Raw genomic sequence first — 26012 nt, 5'->3', positions numbered from 1 at the left:
TTTTCAGATCTCATAGGAACTACATCTGGTACCCACATGTGAGCCTCTGAGGCACTGCGTTGGTGCTGCCCCCAATATTCCCTATAATTATATGATAATGAGCTTCAGCTTCCTCTTTGAACTCAAGGGAGGCAGGAACTCTCCTGCCCTTTCACTATTTTCCCCTCTGTGCAGCCTCGAGCTAAATGTTATCGTTAATTTCTTCAAGCCCTCCACAAGGGGAGGAGAGAAAAGAGTTAGTATCAGTCATAATTTTATAAATACAAAAAATTGGAAGAATTCAACATTCCCCATCTTAATAAATAAAGCAAATTCCATCCCAAGTGCCAAAGGTTTCAGCTAAGTGTGGTCTGCAATCGACTGATTCAACACTTGAGGCTTTCTTAGGAATCAGTCCAGATTCCTATATGATTTTCATGCTTGATCGTCCTCCTTAATTCAGCCAGGATGAACAAATCTCTCAGAAATGGTCAAACTGATGAAGTATACTAAATCAAAACTAAATCAAACAGCCCATGTTAACCAGACACTAACAAAGAGACTTTCTTTTATGTTCTTTTACTCAGACCTCACTACATTGAATAAACCGGTCTTCTTCATTGGCCTCTTGTATAGATCCTCCATTATGTTTATTTCTGTTGAAAACTTCACATCAGTAGATGTATGCTCCAAAGAGTATCTCTTACGACTTTTCAAGGGTTCCCAAAGTGTTGTACACGTGATTTCTGAAGCTTCTACTTTTCCATATGAGCCATACCTCTGCCTCTCTTCATTAGCAAGGAAACAGACAATTTACAACTAGTCCAGGTCTGCAGCGTAACATTCAGACCTCCTGATATCGCCTCTCTTTCCTTCTGTCCTACTGATTCAGGCCCTTTCCAAGTTCCGAAGCTTCTTGGAATCGGAACGCACACTGGGGTAGACTGCTGACGAGCATGCCTGGGAAGAGAGGGGGAAAGTTGGATCGGGGGAAAAGGAAGGTGGTCAGAAAGACCCCTAGCCTCTGCACCTCTACATGGTTTTGTTTCCCAGGGCAATTGTATCATGCCTGGACAAAACATTTTCTGAGAAATAATCATCATTGCTGTCCTCTTTCCTGGACCAGTTTTGGCAGGTGCTGGGCGGAAACAAGTCTCTTCTCTTTACTGGAATGGTGTCCTTATTGCTCTTTCCGGAATTTGCATGTTATTTATGCCTCGCCATAAAGGAGGACAAGTCTCAGGCATTGGGCTGCCTCCATTCATTCAGCCCATTCATGGGTACACACTCATTAAGTATCTCCTGTGCTCAGACCAGTGTTAGGGTTATGAAGGGGGATATGGCTACTACAGAAAGAGAGTGCAGCCTTGTTCTCTGCTGCTGGTCTGTTTCACCAGGAAGATGACATAAAGGGGGAGAAAAAGAGGACTGTTACCAGAAGTCGACTGAGCACAGATTAACAGTAGCTTATGTATTAGCTGTCTTCATAAAAACTGCATCCAAAGGTAATTTTGGTACATAAAAATTGTATTAGAAGTATACTAAATAAACTCACTCTTTTAAAGGTTATGAGTCAGGTCACTTAACCAATACTAGAGAAGAGTTCTATCAGGTCCTTTCTGGCTTTAAAATTCCATAATTCTTTAAGATCAGCCAGATCGTGTTCTAAGTGTAAAGAGATTGAAAAGAGAAAAAAGTGAGTACTAAGAAAAAGGCAGAGATATAATAATATCAAAATCTGCAAAATAATTAAGGATAATTAGGATAAATGCAGACTTTATACAGCAAATCTCAAAATATTAACACTTAAGCTCCCCTCTCAAAACTTATAAAAGTTTTAGAAAAATTAAAAATAAATAGGAAAATCATTTGAGCCCAGTAGTTTGAGACCTGTCTGGGCAAGAGAGATCCCATCTCAAAATAATAATGATAATAAATTAATGAAAAGGGCTTTAGCAACCATAGGTTCAAGGTGTGGGGATTGCCCTACAGACTAAAAATATCATGGCTCTTCTTGGCCACGATTAGGGTTTCTTTGACAGCACAGCTTTTGAAAGTTAGTAGGCTTCCATCAATTTGCTTCTGGTCAGTTCCATGGCTTATTAAGCATAGGTCAAAGACTTTGTCTGGATATATGTTCTTCGAGTCTCCTGGCCATTGGCCTTTGTTCTCTGCCCATCTCCCTGGAGCTAGTTTAAAGACCTCTGCCTGGAGACAATCCAGAATATTCGCAGGCAGGGAGTCCCCACCACCAAGCTGATCTTGACAAAGCCTGTCCAGTGTGTCAGTGGAGAAGCTTCAAGGAAGGTGTTTAAGAGAGACCTGGCCAGTAGGGATTTTCTGGGCCTCAATATCTCCTGCAGATAAGATTCCTGCTTTCTCTGCTTTAAGACAGGCATAAGTGTGTTTCTTTCTTATAGCACTCTACCAAAGGCCACCAAAATAATAGCCGCTGCGCATTAATACCCTAAATGTGAAACCATTTCCCCTAGTGCTCTCGATGGGCACTTACCGTCCCCAAGTTCAACGGAAAATAGTGGGATCCATTAATTTACAACCACATAACACGGTCGCCAGCTTCCCAGCCTGGACCAGCAGGCTTCTCGATTCCTGCTGCCTGCAGAGACACGTCCTCGACTCACCCCAGTCCTCATTTTAGGGTATGGTGCATGTAGCGCCTCTACTTCCTCATCCCAAATTTTGTGAACATACCTTCTCCAAATCAATTTTCCATGTCACACAATGAGGGTGGACTCCAAGCATGGCCCCCAGCTTGGCCTGCACACCATCCCTAGTCTTTGCTTTTCACATGGGCTGGCGTCATCCTCAGGCTGGAAGAAAAATTGTTGAAGCATTTCCTGATGTCACGTACAGACAAAATAACACATATGTTTCTCATGCTTTCCTTTGGGAGCAAAAATTAATTTTGGCCAGTGAGGAATCAGGAGAGGATGCCGGTGGGCTTCGGGAAAATTCGTGCCCCCAAAGGAAAGCACACTAGCCCACTCCTGAATCAATTACTAGCAAAAGGAATGGGATCACCATGGCTGGTTCAAAGTGTGGTTTCGGGTCCCTGGAGCCCCTGAGATCCTTTAAGGGGGTCCATGAGGCCAAACTTATTTTCATAATATTATCCCCTTTTTCTTCCTCATTCTCTCACAACGAAGTTTTAAAGACTCCATGACATGTGAGATCACAACAGATTGAATGTAGAAGCAGAGATGAGAATCCAGCTGTCTTCTATTAAGCCAGGAAGTAAAAAGATTTACAAAAATGCATAACAATACTGCTCTACTTATTACATTTTTTCAAAAATATAGTTATTTTCATTAAAATATGTTAATCAGAGTAACATATTATGAACTTATGTGTAGTTATCTTTTTTTATTGAGACAGGGTCTCACTCCTATCACCCAGGCTGTAGTCCAATGACTGAATTCTGTTCACTGAGGCCTTGGCTTTATGGGCTCAGGTGATCCTCCCACCTCAGCCTCCCACCTCAGCCTCCCACCTCAGCCTCCCCAAGTGGGAGGATCTATAGAAATGTGCCACCACGTCCAGCCAATTTTTTGTATTTTTAGTACAGACGGGGTTTTGCTATGTTGCCCAGGCTGGTCTCAAACTCCTGGGCTCAAGCGATCCATATGGTGCCTCAGTCTCCCATATGTTGTTATCTTTACATTAATAGTTTTTACATTTCTCAATTTTAGCATCAAATACAGTAAACATCAATAGATATAGCCCACATAAGCAAACCTTCTTCAGGTTTCTCAATAATTTTTAAGATTGTAAAGGGATCTGAGACCAAAAACTTCTGATAAGCACCTGCTGATATTAATCGGTGTCAGCCCGTCAAAGTGGAGGTCAACATCTCCCGAAGCTCTACGGCTGTGGAGAGGAGAGGTGCACATCTGAACAGATCAGGGCTCTGTTACAATGAAATAAAGAGAAAGTAATTACTGAAAAAGTAACCGGCCAAGCGCGGTGGCTCATGCCTGTAATCCCAACAATTTGGGAGGCCGAGGTAGGTGGATCACGAGGTCAGGAGTTGGAGACCAGTCTGACCAACCTGGTGAAACCCCAGCTCTACTAAAAATACAAAAATTAGCAGGGCATGGTGGTGCACACCTGTAGTCCCAGCTACTCAGGAGGCTGAGGCAGGAGAATCGCTTGAACCTGGGAGGCAGAGGTTGCAGTGAACCGAGATCATGCCACTGCACTCCAGCCTGGGCGACACAGCAAGACTCCTTCTCAAAAAAAAAAAAAAAAAATAACCAACAGTGTCCACTACACTACACAATATTTTTAAGTAAACTGAAAAATAAAGTGACTTACCTAATGTCACACACAAGTTCTGATATACTCAGAACTTAAAATCAGGATTTCTGACTACTAGTCAAAATTAGTTGAACTTCTGACTGCTATACATTCTGCTAAGCCACATTGCTTTTTTTTTTTTTTTTTTTTTTTTTTTTTTTTGAGACGGAGTCTCGCTCTGTCACCCAGGCTGGAGTGCAGTGGCCGGATCTCAGCTCACTGCAAGCTCCGCCTCCCGGGTTCACGCCATTCTCCTGCCTCAGCCTCCCGAGTAGCTGGGACTACAGGCGCCTGCCACCTCGCCCGGCTAAGTTTTTGTATTTTTAGTAGAGACGGGGTTTCACTGTGTTACCCAGGATGGTCTCGATCTCCTGACCTCGTGATCCGCCCGTCTCGGCCTCCCAAAGTGCTGGGATTACAGGCTTGAGCCACCGCGCCCGGCCCACATTGCTTTCTTGCAAAAGGGCTGAAAGAGATTCTGAAATCCTGGCGAGTGTGGAGGAAGTTGGGCATGCTTATAAAATGCTAGTCAGAGTATAAATGTCCTTCCAGAAAGCAATTTGGCAATAAGCATCAGGAGCTTTGAAAATGTTCACAGCCTTTAACCCAGTAATCCCACTTCTAGGAATCTACACAAAGAAAATAATCAGAAATGTGAATGAAATCCATGTATTAGGATATTCATCAAAATGATGTGCTTAATAATGAAAAATTGGAAATAACCTGAATGTCCAATAACATGGGAATAGTTCAAAAAATTCTGAGAAAGTTCCTGACTGTTTATAGTGGTTTTCTCATGAGGTAGAAATATAGGGAATACTCATATGCTAAACATTAATGTTTTACAACAAGCATGTGTTACTATGGTGATCAGAAAAATGGTAAAAATTTAAAAATAATTATTACTTTGAAAAACTTTAATGGCCTGGGAACATGCAATATACTGTTGAGTAAAAAAGCATGATACAATCATAAATATATAATGTAATATCATTTATATATGTGTGGGAAAATTTCAGGAAGGAAATACTATACAATGTCAACATTTGTCATTATCTTTAGGTATAAGATTATAGATGATTTGCTCTCTATTTTTTCCTGAAATTTCTAGGGCTTTACAATGAGCATTTTCTTCCTCTGTAATCACAGGAGGAATGAAGGTTATTATATAAATAGGTTCGTGCAGAAAAAGGAAATGAAAATGCAGCAAAGTCAAACATCCTTGCTAACCAGGCAGGGGAGAAGGAGCAGCTGAGACCCACCTATGGCGGGCACTGTTGGCTGCCTTGCTGATGGAACTCAGTTTTGCTTGGGCCAGCAACGTGTCCAACTCCAGGCAAAAGTCACTTTCTTAGCCTCTTTGTAGCCAGAGGTGAACCTGTGACATACTTCTGACCAATGAGAAGAATTCTACCCAGGGCTGTGGGAAGTAACTTGTGTCCTCTCTTTTATTCCTGACTTGAAAAATGAATATGATGCCTGGAGCTAGAGCAGCCATCTTTCAACCACGGGGTAAAGAATCACAGTGATGTCAGCCCCGACATTATTGAGCCACTAAACCATCACCAACAGATGCCAATCTACGAATTTATTGTTATGTCAGAAAAATAGCCCTCTCTGTGTTTCAGCCATTGTGGTTGGGTTTCTTGATAATCACAGCCAAATGCATTCCTGATACACCACCATGCACCAATGTTAAGAGGACTGAGACCATAGATAGGAAAGTGTTTTGTAAATTGTAAAATACTCTCACACCCACAGGTAATGACAACCATTGAAAACTAGTGCAAAACAGGCTGGGTGCAGTGGCTCACGCCTGTAATCCCAGCATTTTGGGAGGCCAAGGTGGGTGGATCACCTGAAAGTCAGGAGTTCGAGACCAGCCTGGCCAACACAGTGAAACCCCGTCTCTATTTAAAATATAAAACATTAGCTGGGCATGGTGGCAGGCACCTGTAATCCCAGCTACTCAGGAGGCTGAGGCACGAGAATCACTTGAGCCCAGGAGGCGGATGTAGCAATGAGCCAAGATTGTGCCATTGCACTCCAGCCTAGGCGACAAGAGTGAAACTTCATCTCAAAAACAAAACAAAACAAAAAAAAACTAGTGCAAAACAAACCGAAAAACTGTCTGAAGACAGTTGTTGGACATCTTGTGGGTCAAACATCTGAGTGACTGGGTAAATTACCTTCACTTTATTTATTTTTTTGAGACGGAGTCTTGTTCTGTCGCCCAGGCTGGAATGCAGTGGCACGATCTATACTCACTGCAAGCTTTGCCTCCCCGGTTCACACCATTCTCCTGCCTCAGCCTCCCGAGTAGCTGGGACTACAGGTGCCCACCACCACGCCCAGCTAATTTTTTGTAGTTTTAGTAGAGACAGGGTTTCACCATGCTAGCCAGGATGGTCTCGATCTCCTGACCTCGTGATCTGCCTGCCTTGGCCTCCCAAAATGCTGGGATTACAGGCGTGAGGCACCGCACCCGGCCAGTTTACCTTCACTTTCTAGCCGTTTTTTATAGACATGCATAGTCAATGTGTACTTCCCTAAATTAAATCTAAATATCTTATTAACCACATGACTATGGACAACACACTTCTCTTTGGGCCTCAGTTTCTCCATCTGAGAATGGGACTAAGCTCCCATTAGACCTTAAACATTCAGTTTTTGTTCTGGCTCCCAAATCCCTTGTACTGGCAGCCTAGAACCAAGCAGAGCAACTGGGTCAAGGGAGGTGGCTGCACTCCACAGGAACAATGAGCACATGTTCTAGATCTTCCAGGACGGTCCCAATCTTAAATACTCTGTTCCACTGTCCCAACACGTGTGTCCATACAGTTCAATGCATCTTGATTTTTGTGTTTCGAGTGTTATCGCCAGAAATACAGGACATCTCTACAGCAACATATTATATTGTACATAGCTAAAATATTGCGTACCTATTGGTCTATTCAAAATGCTCTTATTAAAAACCAAAATCCTGGCTGGGTGTGGTGGCTCACGCCTGTAATCCCAGAACTTTGGGAGGCCGAGATGGGCGGATCATGAGGTCAGGAGATCGAGACCATCCTGACTAACACGGTGAAAACCCGTCTCTACTAAAAATACAAAAATTAGCCGGGTGTGGTGGCGGGCGCCTGTAGTCCCAGCTACTCGGGAGGCTAAGGCAGGAGAATGGCGTGAACCCGGGAGGCGAAGCTTGCAGTGAGTGGAGATCGCGCCACCACACTCCAGCCTGGGTGACAGAGCGAGACTCCGTCTCAAAAAAAAAAAAAAAAAAAAAAAAACCAAAATCCCTCACCAGCTTTAAATTCTTTTTAGTATTTTGAAATAAGCTGACACTAAACATAAATTTTCTAAATACTAATGAAGAACTACCAGGAAATGAACCTAGAACATGCCTTAAAGTCAAGCTTATAGAGCTCAGGCTTTCGGTTCTACCAGAGCTCATTAGCTCTTAGGCCTTGGGGCTCCTGGTCTTGTCCGGTTCCACATTCCGTCTAAGACCATCACACTAGAGCCTCAAGAGCTGGAACAATTCTGCTGCCACCTTTTTGAGTCCCAAAGTCCCAGCATCTGGGTGTCTCCATGGGAACAATGTCATCCTACAGCCCATCTCCTGCCATCTACCAAATGTAGAGGAGTGTTTGGGATGGTCTCATTTAAAATACTGTACATGCTGGGTGGGACGTTTCCTATTGTCCTTGAATTGTGGCTAATCCAGAGGTATGAGCAAGGAGCTCCAAGAACCTTCACACTTGAAAGAAAGCTGTTAATGAACTGGGACTTACACCCCCTGTATTAGTCCGTTTTCATGCTACTGATAAAGACGTACCCGAGACTGGGATACAGGAAAAAGGATTTAACGGACTTACAGTTCCATGTGGCTGAGGAAGGCTCACAATCATGGTGGAAGGCAAGGAGAAGCAAGTCACATCTTACATGGATGGCAGCAGGCAAAAAGAGAGAGCTTGTGCAGAGAGAATTCCCTTTTTAAAAAATCATCAGATCTCATGAGACTTATTCACTATCACAAGAATAGCACAGGAAAGACCTGCCCCCATGATTCAATCATCTCCCACTGGGTCCCTCCCACAACATGTGGGAATTATGGGAGCTACAAGATGAGATTTGGGTGGGTACACAGAGCCAAACCATATCATTCTGTTCCTGGCCCATCCCAAATCTCGTATCTTCACATTTCAAAATCATCACCCCTTCCCAACAGTCCCCCAAAGTCTTAACTCATTTCGGCATTAACTCAAAAGTTCACAGTCCAAAGTCTCATCTGAGACAAGGTGAGTACCTTCTGCCCATGAGCCTATAAAATCAAAAGCAAGTTAGTCACTTCCCAGATACAATGGGGGTACAGGCATTAGGTAAATACAGTTGTTCCAAATGGGAGAAATTGGCCAAAACAAAGGGGCTACAGACCCCATGCAAGTCTGAAATCCAGTAGGGCAGTGAAATCTTGAAACTCCAAAGTGATCTCCTTTGACTCCATAGTCTCACATCCAGATCACACTGATGCATGAGGTGGGCTCCCATGGCCTTGGGCAGCTCTGCCCCTGTGGCTTTGCAGGGTACAGCACCTTTCCTGGCTGCTTTCATGAGCTGGTGATGTGTTTCTGCAGCTTTTCCAGGCACACGGTGCAAGCTGTCAGTGGATGTACCACTCTGGGATCTGAAATGGTAGCCCTCTTCTCACAGCTCCACTAGGCAGCACCCCAGTGGGGACTCTGCTTGGGGACCCCACATTTTCCCTCCACACCGCCCTCGCAGAGGTTCTCCATGAGAGCCACCCCCTGCAGCAAACTCCTGCCTGGACATCCAGGTGTTTCCATACATCGTCTGAAATCTAGGCAGAGGTTCCCAAACCTCAATTCTTGACTTCTGTATACTTGCAGGCTTAACACCATGTGGAAGCTGCCAAAGCTTGAGGCTTGCATCCTCCAAATCCATGGCCCAAGCTCTATGTTGGACCCTTTCAGCTATGGCTGGGATGCAGGGCACCAAGTCCCTAGGCTGCACACAGCACAAAGACCCTGGGCCCAGCCCTTGAAACCGCTTTTTTCTCCTAGGCCTCTGGCATTTCCCAAAGAAACTTCTCTAAGTCTTCAGGTGAAACAACAAGGAAGTAATGGTAGAAAATAAAAATGGCATAAAGAAAGTGACTTTTCCAAAAGGAAAGTTTCTGGTTCCACGAATCTCAGGGGAGGCAGTGAAGAAAGGGCTCTACTCTTTTCCTCAGTCTGCTAGCCCTGAGGTTTCTGCACCTGCCAAGACCCCTGGACTCTGCTGCCCCTCTTTCCCCGCAGCTTCTTGGCTGTCCCCATATATTTTCAGGTGTTCTCTGTTTGGTTCTTAGGACCCGGTGTCCCCATCTGTTGATAAAGGCAGGCCCTTCACAGCATCCTGTCTCCTCTCAGACCACATGGACCCTCGAAAAGAAAGCCCTTCAGCTCCCATTTCACTGGAGATGGAGGTGGAAGGTTGTCCACAGAGTCCCCAGGCAGTGGAGATTGACACTACCATGAGCCAATGAGTGCTCCAGCCCTGAAGCAGCTCTCAAGCCTCCAGGGACAGGGCAACCTGAGCATCACTTTTTGGACAGAGGATTGGATCCCAAAGAAGGCTTCTGTGAAGCAGAGTGAAGAAACAAAATGGTGTTCAAATGGGTAGCTCTTCTGCTCCATGTGTCATCAGATGAGATCAGTTACTTACTTGCATTTACCTGGTAGCTGAAAGGTCCAAGAAGGCATCACATGTCTGGTACTGTGGCTAGCTTGGATTTCCTCATGGCATGGTGGTCTCAGACCATTTAGACTGCTTATGTGATAGCTGGCTTCCAAGAGGGAGCATCCCAAGTGTAAGAAGGCAGAAGCCTCATCTCTCTTGAGGCTAAGCTTTGGGAGTTAGGCGATGCCACTTAAGCCATAATCTCCTGACCAAAACTAGTCATAGGCCAATCCAGATTTGAGGGAGCAGAGATAGCCTTTGTCTCTTAACAGGAAGAACAGTGAAGAATTTGAAATACATATAAATATATATTTTATTTATTTTTACTTATTTATTTTTGAGGTAGAGTCTCATTCTGTTTCTGAGGCTGGAATGCAGTGATGTGATCTTAGCTTACTGCAACCTCCGCCTCCTGGGTTCAAGTGATTCTCCTGCCTTGCTCAGCATCCAGAGTAGCTGGGAATACAGGCATCTGCCACCACGCCTGGGTAATTTTTGTATTTTTGATAGAAATGGACTTTCACCATGTTGGCCAGACTGGTCTCAAATTCCTGACATCAGGTGATCCACCCACCTCGGCCTCCCAAAGTGCTGAGATTATAGGTGTGAGCCAATGCACGTGACCTGAACCATATCTAATCCGCCACAATAGTGTCACCCCAGTTTTTTAAAAAAGGTTTTATGCCTCGAAATCCGGAAGATAGACCAACCCATGACACTAGAAACTTTACCAAATCTCAGAAGGGAAAGGAGAGTTAAATAATCCAATAGAAATCCATATAGATTCTGCAGAGCTTTCTTCAGCCTCATCTCTAAACCCAGAGCAAACAGAAGGTGGGCATGGAGCTGCCCAGGCATGAATAAGATACAAAGAAATAGCATGGAAATTATGCAAAAATACTACAGAGGAAAGAAAGAAGGAAGGAAGGGAAAGAAGGGAAGGAAAGAAGGAAGGAAGGAAAAAGAAGGGATGGAGGGAGTGAGAGAGGAAGAGAAAAAGCAAAGTAAAAGCAAAGAAGGAATCACAGCATGTAAAAAACAAAGAACCCCTTCTGGAAGAAAACATAACCCGAGGAAAAGACGAAAATTCTTCACAAGTGTTTTACAATAGAAAATAAATCTTTAAAGGAACATGAATTTGATTAAAAAGAAAACTCAAAGAACAAGATGACAAAACAACAGAATAAGAACAAAAGAGAGAAAGACAAAGAGACAGGCAGAGAGAGAACCACAGAGGGAGGGGGAGAGAGCAGGAGAGGAAAATTGTAGAGCTAAGGAAAGAAATAAGGAGGCAAAGCAATAAATAAATAAGAAGCAGTCAACAGATATGCTTCATATGGATGTATTTGCCAGTGGAAAGGCTTTAGCTAGTGCCAGTGGATGCAGAAAACAAAGACAAGAACTAAAAGCAATTAGAGAAAAAAACAATAAATCTAAAGGATGGTGAGAGATGACACAACATAAATTATTTCATGTCCCTGAGGTAGAGAAGCCAAGAAATGGACTAGAAACATTAAAGGTATATAATACAAGAATTTTCCAGGAAATGCAGAAAGAATCAAATCTGCACATACTGGTTTCATGAAAAACTAACATGGAAGCTTCAACACCAAGCTATATCTAGTTAAAGTACTGAACTTCAAGAATTCCTCAGGCATCTTGAAGATGATATAAAATGTTAAATTAATTACTATAATTCAAGTATTTAAAAAAAAGAACAGCGCCTGGCACTTAGTAAGGCCTTCCTAAAAAACAAACAAACAAACAAAAACTAGGCACAAAAGTAACTAATGTACAAAGAACAAAACCAAGCCAACTTCAGACTTCCAAAAGCAATATTTAATGTCAGAAAACAATGTAGTGATATTTACAAAGTTTTGAGGAAAAGAAAATGGCACCCAAAATTATAACCATCATGAAGTCATTTAACACAAAGGCAAAAAGAAAAAATAATTTTTAAGTTCTCTCTCTAAAAAGAACTTAGAAAGATAGCACCCAGGAATCATACTTGGGAGGAAAAAAAATCTACTTGATTATAAGATTTTATATATTAAAATATAAATCCAAATAAAAATTCAAGAAAGGAGAAACAGTCAAAAAAGTACTGGTGGTAAGTCCTGAAACTATTAGGTACTGAAGGAAGACTAAACAATTGTGGAAATTATGATTACAGAACAAATTTCAACAACATAAACTTTAACAATTTTCTGATAACTTTTGACAGTGTGAAATTAACAATATAATTAACAAAATTAGGGAGTTGTGAGGAAAGAAGACATGTGAGAAATGCTTATTACCTTATTTTTCATGGCACTTACCCAATCCAAACTGTCTAATTTAAATAAGTATCCAAAAGTATATAGCCAGCTATATACTTACTTATCTCTTAATGGTTTTCATAATATTTTCCTATCTGTTTTCTTAAATGTAGAAGGATTTTATTAAAAAATACCTCTTGTGCAAAGGACACATTTAATAAAAAAGACAAATTTAATTAAAGTTCACCAATTCCTTCAGTTTGCTCTCCATTTCTTTTTCTTCTGTTAAATCCAAGTAACATTTAATTAAACAGTTGTTTTTTAAAAAATAGCACAAATAGCATGATCCCATTTTTATAAGAGTATGTCTGTTAACATTTTTACCTATTATTCTATCCATATATATAGATATAGATATATGAAATAATGTTCATTCAAGAGTGAATATTTATGGGTGGGGCTATGGTTTGAATGTGCTCTCCAGAAAGCATGTGTTGGAAACTTAATCCCCAATGCAACAGTACTAGGAGGACTCCATTCTCATAAATGGGTTAATGCCAATTATAAAAAAAGGTGTGAGTTCAATCTCTCCCTCCCTGCATCCTTCCTGTCTTCCCTTCCTCTTCCTCCCTCCCTTCCTCCTTCTCTCTCTGTCTTTCCCTCTTTCCGTCTCTTTTTCTCTCTCCCTCCCCCTGCCCCCATGCTCTCTTACCTTTCTGCCTTCTACCGTGGAATAACACAGCAAGAAAGCCCTCATCAGATGCAAACTCCTCAACCTTGGACTTACCAGACTCCAGAATTATAAGAAATAAATACTTGTTCTTTATAAATTAACCAGTCTCAGGTATTCTGTCATAGGAGCACAAAACAGACTAACAAACAGACCCAGCTCCCAGGTTCAAGGGATTCTCCTGCCTCAGCCTCCTGGGTAGCTGGGACTACAGGCACCTGCCACCACACCCAGCTAATTTTTTGTATTTTTGGTAGAGACGGGGTTTCACCGTGTTAGCCAGGATGGTCTCGGTCTCCTGACCTCGTGATCCACCCACCTCGACCTCCCAAAGTGCTGGGATTACAGGCGTGAGCCACTGTGCCTGGCCAAGTGAGCTCTTTTTTTTTTACTTTGTTCTTTTTACTCTTTTTTCTTAAAGTATTTATGAGTATTATTTTCACAAAAAAAATTAAGAAAGAAAGATCAGAAGAAAATAAACGAAGATGTTATCAAATAATCATTTATGTTCAGAAAGATTATGGATTTTTTTACCCTTCTACTTTTCTATATTTTCCAAGGTTGTTCATCTGTCAGATGTCAGCTTAGACGTCATCATTTCTTACTGATTCTTCACCAATTCCCCTGTCTGGATAGGACCCATTGCCACACCTTCTCATGGGGCTGAATTCTACCCCTATTATAACATTAATCACACTTTAATGTTACTTACTTATAGAATTGTATAAGTAATTGTATAAGAATTATATAAGTGGGATTATAGGTGTGAGCCACTGTGCCCAGCCCAAATACATATTAAGTGAATATATATGTTGAAGTTGTATCACAGAACAAAGACAAAAAACAGCAGCATACACCAACTGGTTTTTATTTTCTAAGTCGAATCCTCTGATTTTGCCAAACCTGTCAGGCTATAAGGTACATGGGCCAGGCGTGGTGGCTCATGCCTGTAATCCCAGCACTTTGGGAGGTCAAGGCAGGTGGACCACTTGAGCCCAGGAGTTCTAGACCAACCTGGCCAACTGGCGAAACCCCATCTCTACTAAAAATACAAAAATTAGCTGGGTGTGGTGGCGCACACCTGTGATCCCAGCTGCTCAGGAGGCTGAGGTGGGAGGACCATCTGAGTCTGGGGAGGGAGGTGGAAGCTGCAGTGAGCCATGATAGCACCATCCTGAGCAACAGTAAAAACTTGTCTCAAAAAAAAAAAAGTTACATGGACATTTAAGGAGGAAATCATTTTTAAATTCAAAATGTAGTTCCTAGCTTTCCATTTCCCTGATTGAAAAGGCAGTCATGCATTATCCTATAAACCCTCCTGAAACTGACCCAATGATTAGAAAAATGGAAGTAAATAAATGAAGCAATGCTTCTCCAAAAAATTTCTTTTGGTGATCTGATGATTACAGCATTTTTCTTTTGAGTTTTTCAACTAATTATCTTGGAACGTCACTCTATGTCCCTTCCTATCATTGTCTATTCCAGACTTCAAAAGTGTGTCCGTACTCTGTATTTTAATTTTCTCTTTCCTCATTCTGTCCTTAACCTACACAATCTGGCCTCCAACCCTGCTCCATTAGAACAGCTCATTGCAAAATCATAAATAAAAAATTATTTGGTCCTTTAGCTCTGCCTCCTGTCTGCAGCATTGGACACGGTTTCTTATGTCCTCTTTCTGGAAATCTTGCTTCCTCTGGCTTCCCTAACACCCTACCCTCCTGTTTTCCTTTCCCCATTCCTTATAATTAAGGACACATTCTGAGCTCTAAAGAGAGCTTAAGACTTCTTAGCTCCACCTCCAGGGAATGGAGGCGATATGAGTCAATAGAAAAATGGGCTTCTTCCTTTTAGAGGTATACACTGGGGTCCTGATACTCTCAGCTGGAGCTTTTCAGTAGGAGGAATAAGTGAACTTTACATGGAAACGGCAGTGGGTGAATCTCACCGTGCCCTCTTCTCAGCCACTAAGATCTCTTTTATTCCTTCCCTATCTCCTTAGGAGTCTAGCCCACTGTGATGGGGCTGGAAGGAGGGTAGAGGGAGAAGAGGCTACATTAGCTCTGCTCAAGCCTTTAGGAAAGAAGCCTTCAATCTTTCATTTATTTAAATACATGTATGCATCTCCTCCTTTGGCAATTGGAAAGGTAAAACCCCAAGGGGAGGAGTAGAAGCTTGGAGGAAAGAGATTGAGAAGAAACTGCCTTCTGTCTGTCTTTAGTCAACATTTCAAATTAGTTGTGAGACCCTTAGCATTCACACGCTACCCAGCAGAGCTCACCAGGCTAGAGGTTCTGCTCACGACAAAGGCAGCACACTCGCCGGTGACATCTACTGTACATCTTCTAGCCTTCAGGAATCCACGGCAACCAACGTTAATCCAGGAATCAGGCACTCGGGTTTCTCAGCCAAAACTCTCTGAGCAACAGTTCTTGGTCTCCTTTGTCGGTTCCTCTTCCTCCATCCTCTTCTTAAATGTTGCTATTTCTCATCCTGGGTCCTCCTTTTTCCTCCATGTGCTCTCCCTGGATTATCTCTTTTTAAGATCTCTTTGACTATCACCTCTATGCAAACAACTCATTCTCCCATTTCTCTACTACCAGGCCTGATCTCTACCCCAGAGCCACACATCTCTTAATGAACTCCAAGTCCAACCAAGCTGAACCCTTCATCCCTTCTTCCAGTCCTTCTCCTTTCTAGTATTTTGCAGCCTCCTGGAGGCACTCGACCCTGAGACCACGGCTCACACTTCACTCCTCCCTCTCTGCTCCTCCAACCCCAAATACAATCAATCATTTATTCCCATGACTTCTTCTTTCTGAAGATCTTGGATAATCCTTTTATTCCAGCCTCAAATGACCCCACTTTAGTTCAACCTGTTACCATCTTTCATCTAAAATATTTCAGAAATTTTCGAATTGGTCTCCCTGCATATAGTCGTGTTCATTCATTGAACATGACTTTGAATTCATTCACCACACGGCTACCACAGTGATCATCTGAAACACAGGTCTAATCATGTTAGTTCCCTGCTCAAAATTTCCAGCGTGTCCTCATAGGCTCAAGGTTACAATCTAAATCCCTTCACATGTCACATAAGCTCATGTGTAATCCAACTCTGTTCACCTTTCCCCCAATTTCCCAATTTCCCAATACTCCATGCCTCCTTTTTCTTTCTTTCTTTTTTTTTTTTTTTTTTTTGAGATGGAGTCTTGCTCTGTCACCCAGGCTGGAGTGCTGTGGCATGATCTCGGCTCACTGCAAGCTCCGCCTCCCGGGTTCACGCCATTCTCCTGCCTCAGCCTCCCAAGTAGCTGGGACTACAGGCGCCCGCCACCACACCCGGCTAATTTTTGTATTTTTATTATAGACAGGGTTTCACCATGTTGGCCAGGCTGGTCTCAAACTTCTGACCTCAGGTGATCCACCTGCCTCGGCCTTCCAAAGTGCTGGGATTACAGGCGTGAGCCACTGCGCCCGGCCTCCATGCCTCCTTTTACATTGTGTTTATATTGAAATTGTTACAGATGTACCAAGATGTCACATTCTTTCATGACTCTGTGCCTTTTCACATATGATCTCTCCTTTTTTACTCTCCCTTCTATCATACCTTGCTCGTTCGGGCAACTCTTAGTCCTTCAAACCTCAGCTCGGCTGTTAGTCCCTCTGCAAAGCCCAACTTCACTTCCCCTGGCCATTTAGAGGCTCTTCCTGCTGAGCTCCCAGAGCCCTTGGAACACCTGCTCCTTCACAGCACACATCACACTTAGAGTAATTATCTCTTTAGCAGGTGCTTTTCCCCATTATATTGGAAGCTCCCTGAAGGCAAAAACAGTGTCTTTTTTTCATCCAAGTATCTCTGAATCCAGCACAGCATCTTGTATATACTAGGCACCCAGTGTAGACTCATTGAATAATTGGATAAATCTTCAGTTCACCTTACCTTGAAAGACCTTTATGGTGGGGCGGGGGAATAGAAATATGAATATGCACTTTTTAGGGATGGTTGGGTTCTTTGAGGAAATATAAGGAATGGAAGGAAATGTTGGGTACCTGTGAGGGGCCAGATACGTTGCATATGAGGTAGATGTTATATCCCCATTTTATAGACATGTTAACTAAGCTCAGAGACATCATGTAGCTTGTCCAAGATGACAGCCAGTAAGAGGACTGGAACCTTCAAATATATCACACCTCAAGTTGGAGTTCTCACATTAGGTGACACATCAGATGAACCCTGTTACACCCCCAATGTCACCTTCAGGATCCCCCAGCCATAATGCACAGGAAACTGGAGACCTGGGCACAGTGCATTGGCTATGAGACCTTGGGTCAGTCGATAACCCTTTTTAGGTGTCCATGACCTCACCTAGAAAAATGAAGGCAATAAGACTAGGCTTACTTCCCTCAGATTGCTGTGGTGAGGTTCAAGCAAGATCATGTGACTTTGCTTAGAAAGACACCAAGGGAGGGTGGAAGGTGCCTGGATGATTCTCATAAAGTTATGGCAAATAAGTGAATGAATTTCTCAAAAATATGAGAATACACTCCGGGGAAAAGAGTATGTCATTCTCAATGCCTCTGTACAGGGAACATTGGGTGATGAGTTGGATGGAGTTCTTGGATTTGGGTGAAGCTGGTGGGGGAAGGCTTCCTTAATGGGGTGAGTTGGCTCAGTTCCTTGAACTTGGAAGCAAGGGAGACCCATGTTCTGAGGGAGAGAATAAAAAAGATGGAAGAGACTGTGGCACCATTAAGGCAAACCTCAGCACTGGTGGAGAACATGGCAACTTGAAAGAAAGTTAAATAAAACAGATTTATTGGCCAGGCATGGTGGTTCACGCCTGTAATCCCAGCACTTTGGGAGGCTGAGGCAGGTGGATCATGAAGTCAGGAGATCGAGACCATCCTGGCCAACATGGTGAAACCCCGTCTGTACTACAAAAATACAAAAATTAGCTGGGTGTAGTGGTATGTACCTGCAGTCCCAGCTCCTTGGGAGGCTGAGGCAGGAGAATTGCTTGAACTCGGGAGGCAGAGGTTGCAGTAAGCCGAGATCGTGCTACTCCACTCCAGCCTGGTGACAGGGCGAGACTCCATCTCAAAAAAAAAAGAAAAAAGAAAAAAACCACAGATCTATCTTTCTTTCTGGAGCGGGGAATCTGAAATGTGAAATCGCTGAAGATAAAGAATAATCTGCCTTGAACTGCACAGCCCTGTGTGGTTTACAGAGCAGCACCAACCCTGTGCGCGTTTGTCCTCCCAACCAGGAAAGAGGCTAGGTGGGAGCCAGGGCCTCGGGTGACAGGTGGGGGACTTAGGGACACTGAGTGAGCTTCCTCTACCACATCACAACACTGGCCAAGTGGCATGGCTGAGAACGAACCCAGGCTTTGTTTTTGGTTTTTGTTTTAATTGCAAGGTCAGTGTTCTTTCCAGCACATCAAACTAAGGGAAGAATTTATTCCTTCATTTGGTGAAAATGTATGAAGCCCCTAAAATGTGCCAGGTATCTGAAATCAGTCTGAAATAGCAGTAGTTCTCTTGGCCACCTGTGAGGAATCCTGCTGGGAGGCGAGAGGCTTGGTGGAATGACCTGAAGTTGTGATAGGAGGGTGGGGTTTAGAAAAGGGACAATAACAACAGCAACAGCAACAAAACAACAAGAAACATTTACCACATACCCAGCAGGGCTCACATGTGGGCACTTCATGTGAGATGAAGCATTATAAGTGTCATATTATTGAATCCTGTCAACAATATAATGAGGCAGGTACTATTACTCCCTTTGCCACAGATGAGGAAACTGAGGCTCAGAGAAGCAAGGTGAGTCGACAAAAGACGGTACACCTGGTACAGGGCATGGTTTGGCTTCTGAGGCAGATTGTCTAACCCAGGGCCTGCATTCAACCACAGGGCTGTTCACCGTCTGCTCTACTAGAGACAAATAAATGATTCTTGCCAGGGAGAGGGCTGCTGAGGGTCGGAGACCTGCTAGAGGTGTGAGGAGGCTGAGGTCTAGCCTCTCCCATAGACACCCACCTCCTCCTGACCACGCAGCAGGAGCGTCCTGTCTGTCCCCCACCCCCACTTCTCAGCAACCCTGACCTCCAGCAGGCTGAGGGGATGCTGCCTCCGGAAGCCCCCACATCCTGCATTCTGCTGAACCCACAATGTGTCAGGCCGCCCGTCCCAGCTGCAACACACAGACGGCCGGAGCTGACAGGCTGGGGCTGAAAGACCGGCCCCTCGGCTAGAAATAGCCCTCCGAGAAGTGTGTGGTGGCTACGTGTCCACAGGGAAGGGAGGAGGCAGGGCAGGGGAGCCAAGGAGTCCCAGGATCCCGAGATAACACCAGTCCGGATGTGCAGAGTCCCAAACGTGGTGGGCTGGCCTAGGTCACCGGCTCCAACGAGGTGAGTGGGAACCAGGATGTCTGCTCCCCGACGTGGGTTGCGTGACAAGCCCCAGGCATCCTGAGAGGGTGGGCTGGGTCCTCTAGGGCAGCCTTTGAACACCCATCAGATTGGACAGCCTGTGTGGACTCACACACACACACACACACACACACACACGGCTCCTCTGCAGTCCCGTTTCCATTGTTCCTTCCTCGGGCAGAATCCCAGCCTTAGAAGCATGACTGCCTTCCCTCTGTTTTGGGATCAAGGAATTGAGTGGGTTCACAGGAGGAGACAGCAGCCTGGCTGAGCACTGCAGGCAGAGGAACCAAAGGCTCTAACCATTGCTCCTTCGTCCTCCACCTAGAAAAGAAATATCAAATCTCGCCCTGAATAGAACTTGTTCTCCATGTACCAAGTTCCCCTCCCTCCCCTAGTCCCTGCCCTTAGCCCGTCATGTGCCCATCCTGGTGGCTTCAGTCCTGAAAATATGTCCTTGAAAACAGGGACATTCATAGAAGAGGGCTGTGGTGTCATTGACAAAGATCTGAACTCAAAGTAAGAAAACCTGGATTTGACCCCCAGTTCTGCCACATACTCAATGTGTACTCTTAGGCAAGTCACAGATTGTTCCTCAGTTTCTTCAAATGAAAGATGAGGATTCTTCATATCTCATGGGGTTTGGGGAAGATAGAATAAGAGAATGCCTGTGAGAACACTCTGTAAAAAGTGTACAGTTAGGAAAGTTATTTGCAAATGTAAGGGATGTCAATACACGCGACTTAGGGCATAGGATCTAGTCCCGACTTCAATTACAGGTCATCTTGGGCTTGTCACTTAAACATGTCATGTTATGATACTGCCCCAGCCTGCGTCATGTAGCCCAGAGTGGGTCTGCAAAAGCACTTTGTCATTGTGGTTGTTATTATACCTGTAGCTAGTGTGTGGACCTTGGTTCAACAGCTTTCCAATCTTTTCACATCATGGCCCACATAGAAAATGAGAATGTTTTGGCCAGGCACGGTGGCTCACGCCTGTAATCCCAGCACTTTGGGAGGCCGACGTGGGTGGATCACGAGGTCAGGAGATCGAGACCATCCTGGCTAACACGGTGAAACCCCGTCTCTACTAAAAATACAAAAAATTAGCTGGGAGTGGTGGCGGGCGCCTGTAGTCCCACTACTTGGGAGGCTGAGGCAGGAGAATGGCGTGAACCCGGGAGGCGGAGCTTGCAGTGAGCCGAGATCCAGCCACTGAACTCCAGCCTGGGCGACACAGCGAGACTCCATCTCAAAAAAAAAAAAAAAAAAAAAAAGAGAGTATTTTTAGGGCACAGAGGCCACTCCTGACTCCAGAGGCAATCCATCAGCCCAGATTCCAGCAACTGCAGGCTCAGAGCGTCACTGTCTGTATGCCTCTCTTACCCCCATGGCAGCGTCCAGAGCATATAGTTCAGGAAGCTCTACCTTAGAATCAAAAATAATAGTAATTCCCTCCTACCCCCAGAAAAAGTGAGATTAGTTTGAGGATAGTGGAGGTCTCTAGAGACTGTAGGAATGCCTCAACCAAGACACAAATTCTTAGACATCTGTAAAGAAGGCCATATATATATTTTTAACTCTAGAAGCTTGATTTCTGGGTCTGGAAATGATAATGCTGAGGCAATAGTTAGTGCAGCCGTGACGGAAGGTTGAGGCACACAGGTTTCGGAGCTGGATCTGCCTGAAGGAACACCTCTGCTAGTTGAATCTCTGTATTCAACAAAGGCCAGAAACGAGACCCACAGAGGGGAGGGTGAAGACGGCTTCCAAGACTCCTGGCTCAACTCTTGCCACTCCATGATGTGAGTTCGTATGGGAAAGATCAGGGCTGGAGACAAAACAATTGTGCAAGAAATGATTCCGAAACCTTCCCTGTAGGCGCTAAAAGGAGTTCATACCCCTGAGATGAGGGCCATGAAGTTATGGGAAGTCAAGCTCCACTGCTCCCTGGGCAGTGCTAGGACTAAGGAGGTCAGGAGGGGTCTGTGTGCAAAGGACTCCTCCAGTGCCAAAGTGTGGCTTCCATGATCTCCACAGAACGCATATTCCAGGTGGCACAGACGGGGGTGAGATGCATGTGTGGGGCAGACGACAAGTCACCTGCTAGTCCTGAGGCAGCCTCAGAGCCCAGGTGGCTGATTCCCTTCCGGTGAGTATGTTCAAATGAATTACCGTAGTGAGGGGTGTTGGAAGGGCCTCTGTGCTCAGGGTCAGAAACCTGATTCTAATTCTAAGCTCTGCCCTCAACTTGGCCTTGTAACCTTGGGCAAATCGCTCTGGAGACCTCAGTTTTCTTCTTGTATTAGGTCACTACACAAGTTGCAGTTTTTGCCATTACTTTATTTATTTATTTATTTATTTTTGAGACAGAGTGTTGCTCTGTCGCCCAGGCAGGATTGCAGTGGCCTGATGTCAGCTCGCTGCAACCTCTTCCTCCCAGGTTCAAGCAATTCTCGTGCCTCAGCCTTCTGAGTCCCTGGGGCTACAGGCACATGCCAACATGCCTGGCTAATTTTTGTATTTTTTGTAGAGACAGGGTTTTGCCATGTTGGCCAGGTTGGTCTCGAACACCTAACCTCAAGTGATCTACTGGCCTCGGCCGCCCAAAGTGCTGGGATTACAGATGTGAGTCACTGCACCCTTTTAATTAATTAGTTTTATTTAATTAAAAGTAATGGAAAAATTAAGAATAATTAATTAAAAGTAACGGCAAAAACCGAAATTGCTTTTGCACCGACCTAATAAAAACAGGCGAGGATGATGATCCCCAGGGTTCCCAATGTCCAACTCTTAGATTCTGTTTTCTTGGCTCATACAAAGAGGAGGGTGGGCAGAAGAGACTCCTGGGTCACTCCGGTTTGGGGGCATTGGTCGGAAAGGAAGGAGAAGAAACGGAGGGAGGAGATACAAGTCTCCCAAGTTCAGAAAACGGGTGGGGTTCTGATTCAAAAAGGCCCAAAGAGGAGACCTGGAGGGGCCCTGGGTGGGGACATTGAGGCTGGGACTCTTGGTTCCTCCAGTAAGTATCATAAATGCCCTAGTCCGGCCAGCCAAAGGGAGCCTTGGCTTCACAATGACTTGTAGGAATAACAGCTTGGGAGAAGTGCCTGTCCAAGTACAGTATTTCTATGAGACAACCATTATAAACATATTTCGAAAAGTTAAAAAGCACCATTCTAATATAAAGTGAAAATACATTTTTCTTGGAGGGTGAAGAGTGATGGAGAGAAAGAAAAGAGAGTTAAGGAGACTCCTGCAAGTAAGAATATTTGTAGGGCTTCGGGAGGGAGGAAACAAATGAACAAATCTTCCACTGAGAAACCTTCCTTCAAAACTGTCCCCCTCTTCCCTGGCTGAGCTCTAAGCAGAACAGTCATAACCCTGTTCTTATCACCCAAAGTGAACCTTTTGTAAAATCACTCACACAGGCTTGGCCTCCCCCACCCGTGGGACACATGTCTTATCTCCCACAAGCTGTAGCAGTGGAGGCCAGGAGAAGGTTTCCAGGAAAAAGAGTGTGTTGGCGGAAAAGAGGAGGGGGTGAGGGGGTGAGGGGTTGAGAGGGAAGGAAAAGGGAGTTGAGGCTGCAGCTACTGATCAATGGCCTGGACTTCAACGGCCTTTGCTCTCCAGTTCTGCTACGACCTTCAGTTTTCTAGGACTCCCCAGCTGAGGGCACCTGAGGTGCTTTAGCCTGTTTTTCTCCTGGCAAAATGAGCTTCAGGTTATGGGCACCAAAGTTGAGAGAGCAAGACCATGGATTTCATAATATTACAGAAGCCATTTGTATTTCCTTTTGGGAAGCAGGGTGAAGGTTCCATGTATATATTTAGATTTGCTATTGAGGAAATCTGTTGCGCTGTCATAGGTACCTGTAACGTTACATTATAAAAATATATAATCTAATAATATGTATTAGATTAAAGGACTATGCCTTCCTTAAGTTTATACCTAACCCAGTGTGGACATTTTAAGCAAAGCAGAGAGAGAGAAACAAATCCACCAGCAGGGAATGTAACCACTCCCAGTCGCCATGGACCAGGTGGGTAACTCCTGTGTAGATGATCAACTGTAGCTGGAGATAAAGCAAACAGTTTGGGGAAGCTGGACGACGAGACAGCATCTTACCTCCAGACAGCAGCAGCTGAGAGGAGCTTCACCGATGACTTCATCCACATGTCCCCCTCCCCAATTCAAAGATGGGAGAGCAAGTGCAAGAAAGGAGTCACTTGCCTAAGGCTGCATAGACACATCTAAAAAAAAACAAAAACAAAAAACTGTTTTTGCCATTACTTTTAATTAATTATTTTTAATTTTTCCATTACTTTCAATTAAATAAAATTCATTCATTAAAAGGGGGCGGTGGCACACACCTGTAAACCCAGCATTTTGGGAGGCCGAGGCGGGTGGACCATGTGGCGAAGCTAACCCACGTGAGAGGGATGGGCGAGAAATGTTCTTTTGTCTTGTTTTAAAGGACCGAAAGGTAACTGTGCGCAGTGAAATATATGCTGCTGTGGCACATCTCCCTGATCTGATCCTGGAATGAATAACTCCAGGCAGTGATGAAATGTTGGACACCTACTGAGCAAACACCATTTTGTTCATTTTGCTCGCCATTTTGCTGAATTTTGCTCTCATTTTTTGGATAGACTTTATTTTTCAGAGCAGTTACAGGTTACAGAAAAGTCAAGCAGAAGGCGTGAGGTCCCACATATTCCTTCTCCCTACTCTGCACACAATTTCCCCTATTCACATCTTGCATCAGTGTGGTGCCTTTGTTGTCACTGATGAAACACTACGAAGCATTGTTATTAACTAAAGTCCGCCATTTGCATCAGGGTCTACTCTTTGTGTCGTACAGTTCCACGGGTTTTGACAAATGCATAGTGCCATGTACCCACAGCATCGTACAGAAGCGTGCCACTGCTCCAAACATCCCTGTGCCCCAGTCCTTGACTTTGTGTGCCCTCCCTGTGCTCAGTTCTCCTATTGTGCAGCTGTCTCAGGCAGTGGACCAAGTGACAACTAACGACCCATGAATGACAGCGTATAGCATATCAGCCGTATTCAGCTGCAGCCCCTAACATCTTACAGGGCCATACTTACTGTGCGGGGCACTTGCCAGTGATGCTCTTGCCTGTAATTATGTCATTGGCTGATGTAATTAGCTCCTGGCTGGCTTCTCTCGTCTGCACCTGCCGTTGATTAGCCCTTTGGTTTTTCTGTTTCTGCTGGTTTCCAGCCATTCCCCCCAGCATTTTTTTTCAAGTTTTATTTTAGAATCGGGGGTTCGTGTGCAGGTTTGCTACAAGGTCATATTATGTGATGCTGAGGTCTGAGGAATGATTGAACCCATCACCCAAGTAGTGAGCATAGTACTCAATAGGTAGTTTTCAGGCCTTTCCTCTCTCCTACCCTCCCCCACTAGTAGTCCCCAGTGTCTATTGTTCCCATCGTTATGTCCATGCATCCCCAGTGTTTAGCTCCCACTTATGAGTGAGAACATGTGGCCTTTGGTTTTCTGTTTCTGCATTAGTTTGCTTAGGATAATGGCCTAATGCATGGCCTCATATAACACAAAATTTTATATTACACGTTTGAAAATCGAAGCTTATTTTCCAAAGGCTTCGGTAAACTGCACTTCTACGCCCATCCTTGTCACCTTGTCATCAGCAGTCATTACCAGCTCGCAGTGGCAATATTTATAAATTAACAAGTGTGCTCTTTACAAGATCACTGAAAGTGTGGAGATTTATTGGCCATAGTGGCGGAAGTAAAGACTATCCCCAGCTGAACCGTGGAGAAGCACCTCCACATTTTCTGTGGATTCGAACCCCTTTCCAGGCCTTGATGTCCCCCCCACTGCTGGAGTTCCAGGCTCCCTTGCCCTCTGGAGAAGGGCTGCCCTGAAGACAAACCCTCCCGTGGGCCTTTATTTTAGAAAGGCTGCCATGACAAAAATAAGCTGGAAATTTTGTCTCGGGGAAGAGAAATTGGAACATGTCATTTGGAGGGAAAGAAGGGAACTGGAGATTGATTCTATGGGAGGTATTTGTTCTAGACTAAAAGGGGGTAAGTTCTTGATGTGGCAGAGAACTGTGGTAACCCCAGCCACCAGTGCCATCCCATGCAGGGCCATTATTGTATGTACATGTATGTGTCTGTATATATGTATGCATGCGCATGTATATAATGGGTGTGTATATGTATATACACGTACATGTAAATATAAAGCCCTGTGGCCTGGGGAACAACCACAGAAGCCTCTGGGGCAGAGCTTGGAAGGAAATGAAGCTTTCAGAAGAGCTGACCACTCTCAAATACAATGGAATGGAGTAATTTAAAAGAATGAGGTAAAGATAGGCATACTGACCTGGAAAGGTGGTCAAAATAGACTTCAATGGACAAAGTGGGTTTATATTATATACGGTATGCCCTCAATTTTGTCTTTTAAAAGTGCATATTTTTCTGGCTACTAGATGCAAAAAATGTTTTTAATTTTAAAATAAAAGTGCATATTTAAGTATATATATACTTAAATATATAT

The 26012-nt window shown here is 44.2% G+C and overlaps 1 protein-coding gene across 1 annotated transcript in view; it reads right to left on the bottom strand.

The window, feature by feature from the left end:
* Nucleotides 1-24718, bottom strand: part of NDUFA9 (NADH:ubiquinone oxidoreductase subunit A9) — a 306980-nt gene extending 282262 nt beyond the window's left edge. Inside the window, exon 1 of the mRNA XM_050750161.1 lies at nucleotides 24715-24718. The gene's annotated coding sequence lies outside the window, so the exon portion shown is untranslated. The remainder of the gene's footprint in view (nucleotides 1-24714) is intronic.
* Nucleotides 24719-26012: the final 1294 nt, after the last annotated feature.

Source organism: Macaca thibetana, chromosome 11 (assembly GCF_024542745.1).
Source record: "Macaca thibetana thibetana isolate TM-01 chromosome 11, ASM2454274v1, whole genome shotgun sequence".
Lineage (NCBI taxonomy): Eukaryota > Metazoa > Chordata > Mammalia > Primates > Cercopithecidae > Macaca > Macaca thibetana.
Note: the sequence above shows the minus strand (reverse complement) of the source record. Positions and strands in the feature narration are given on the sequence as shown.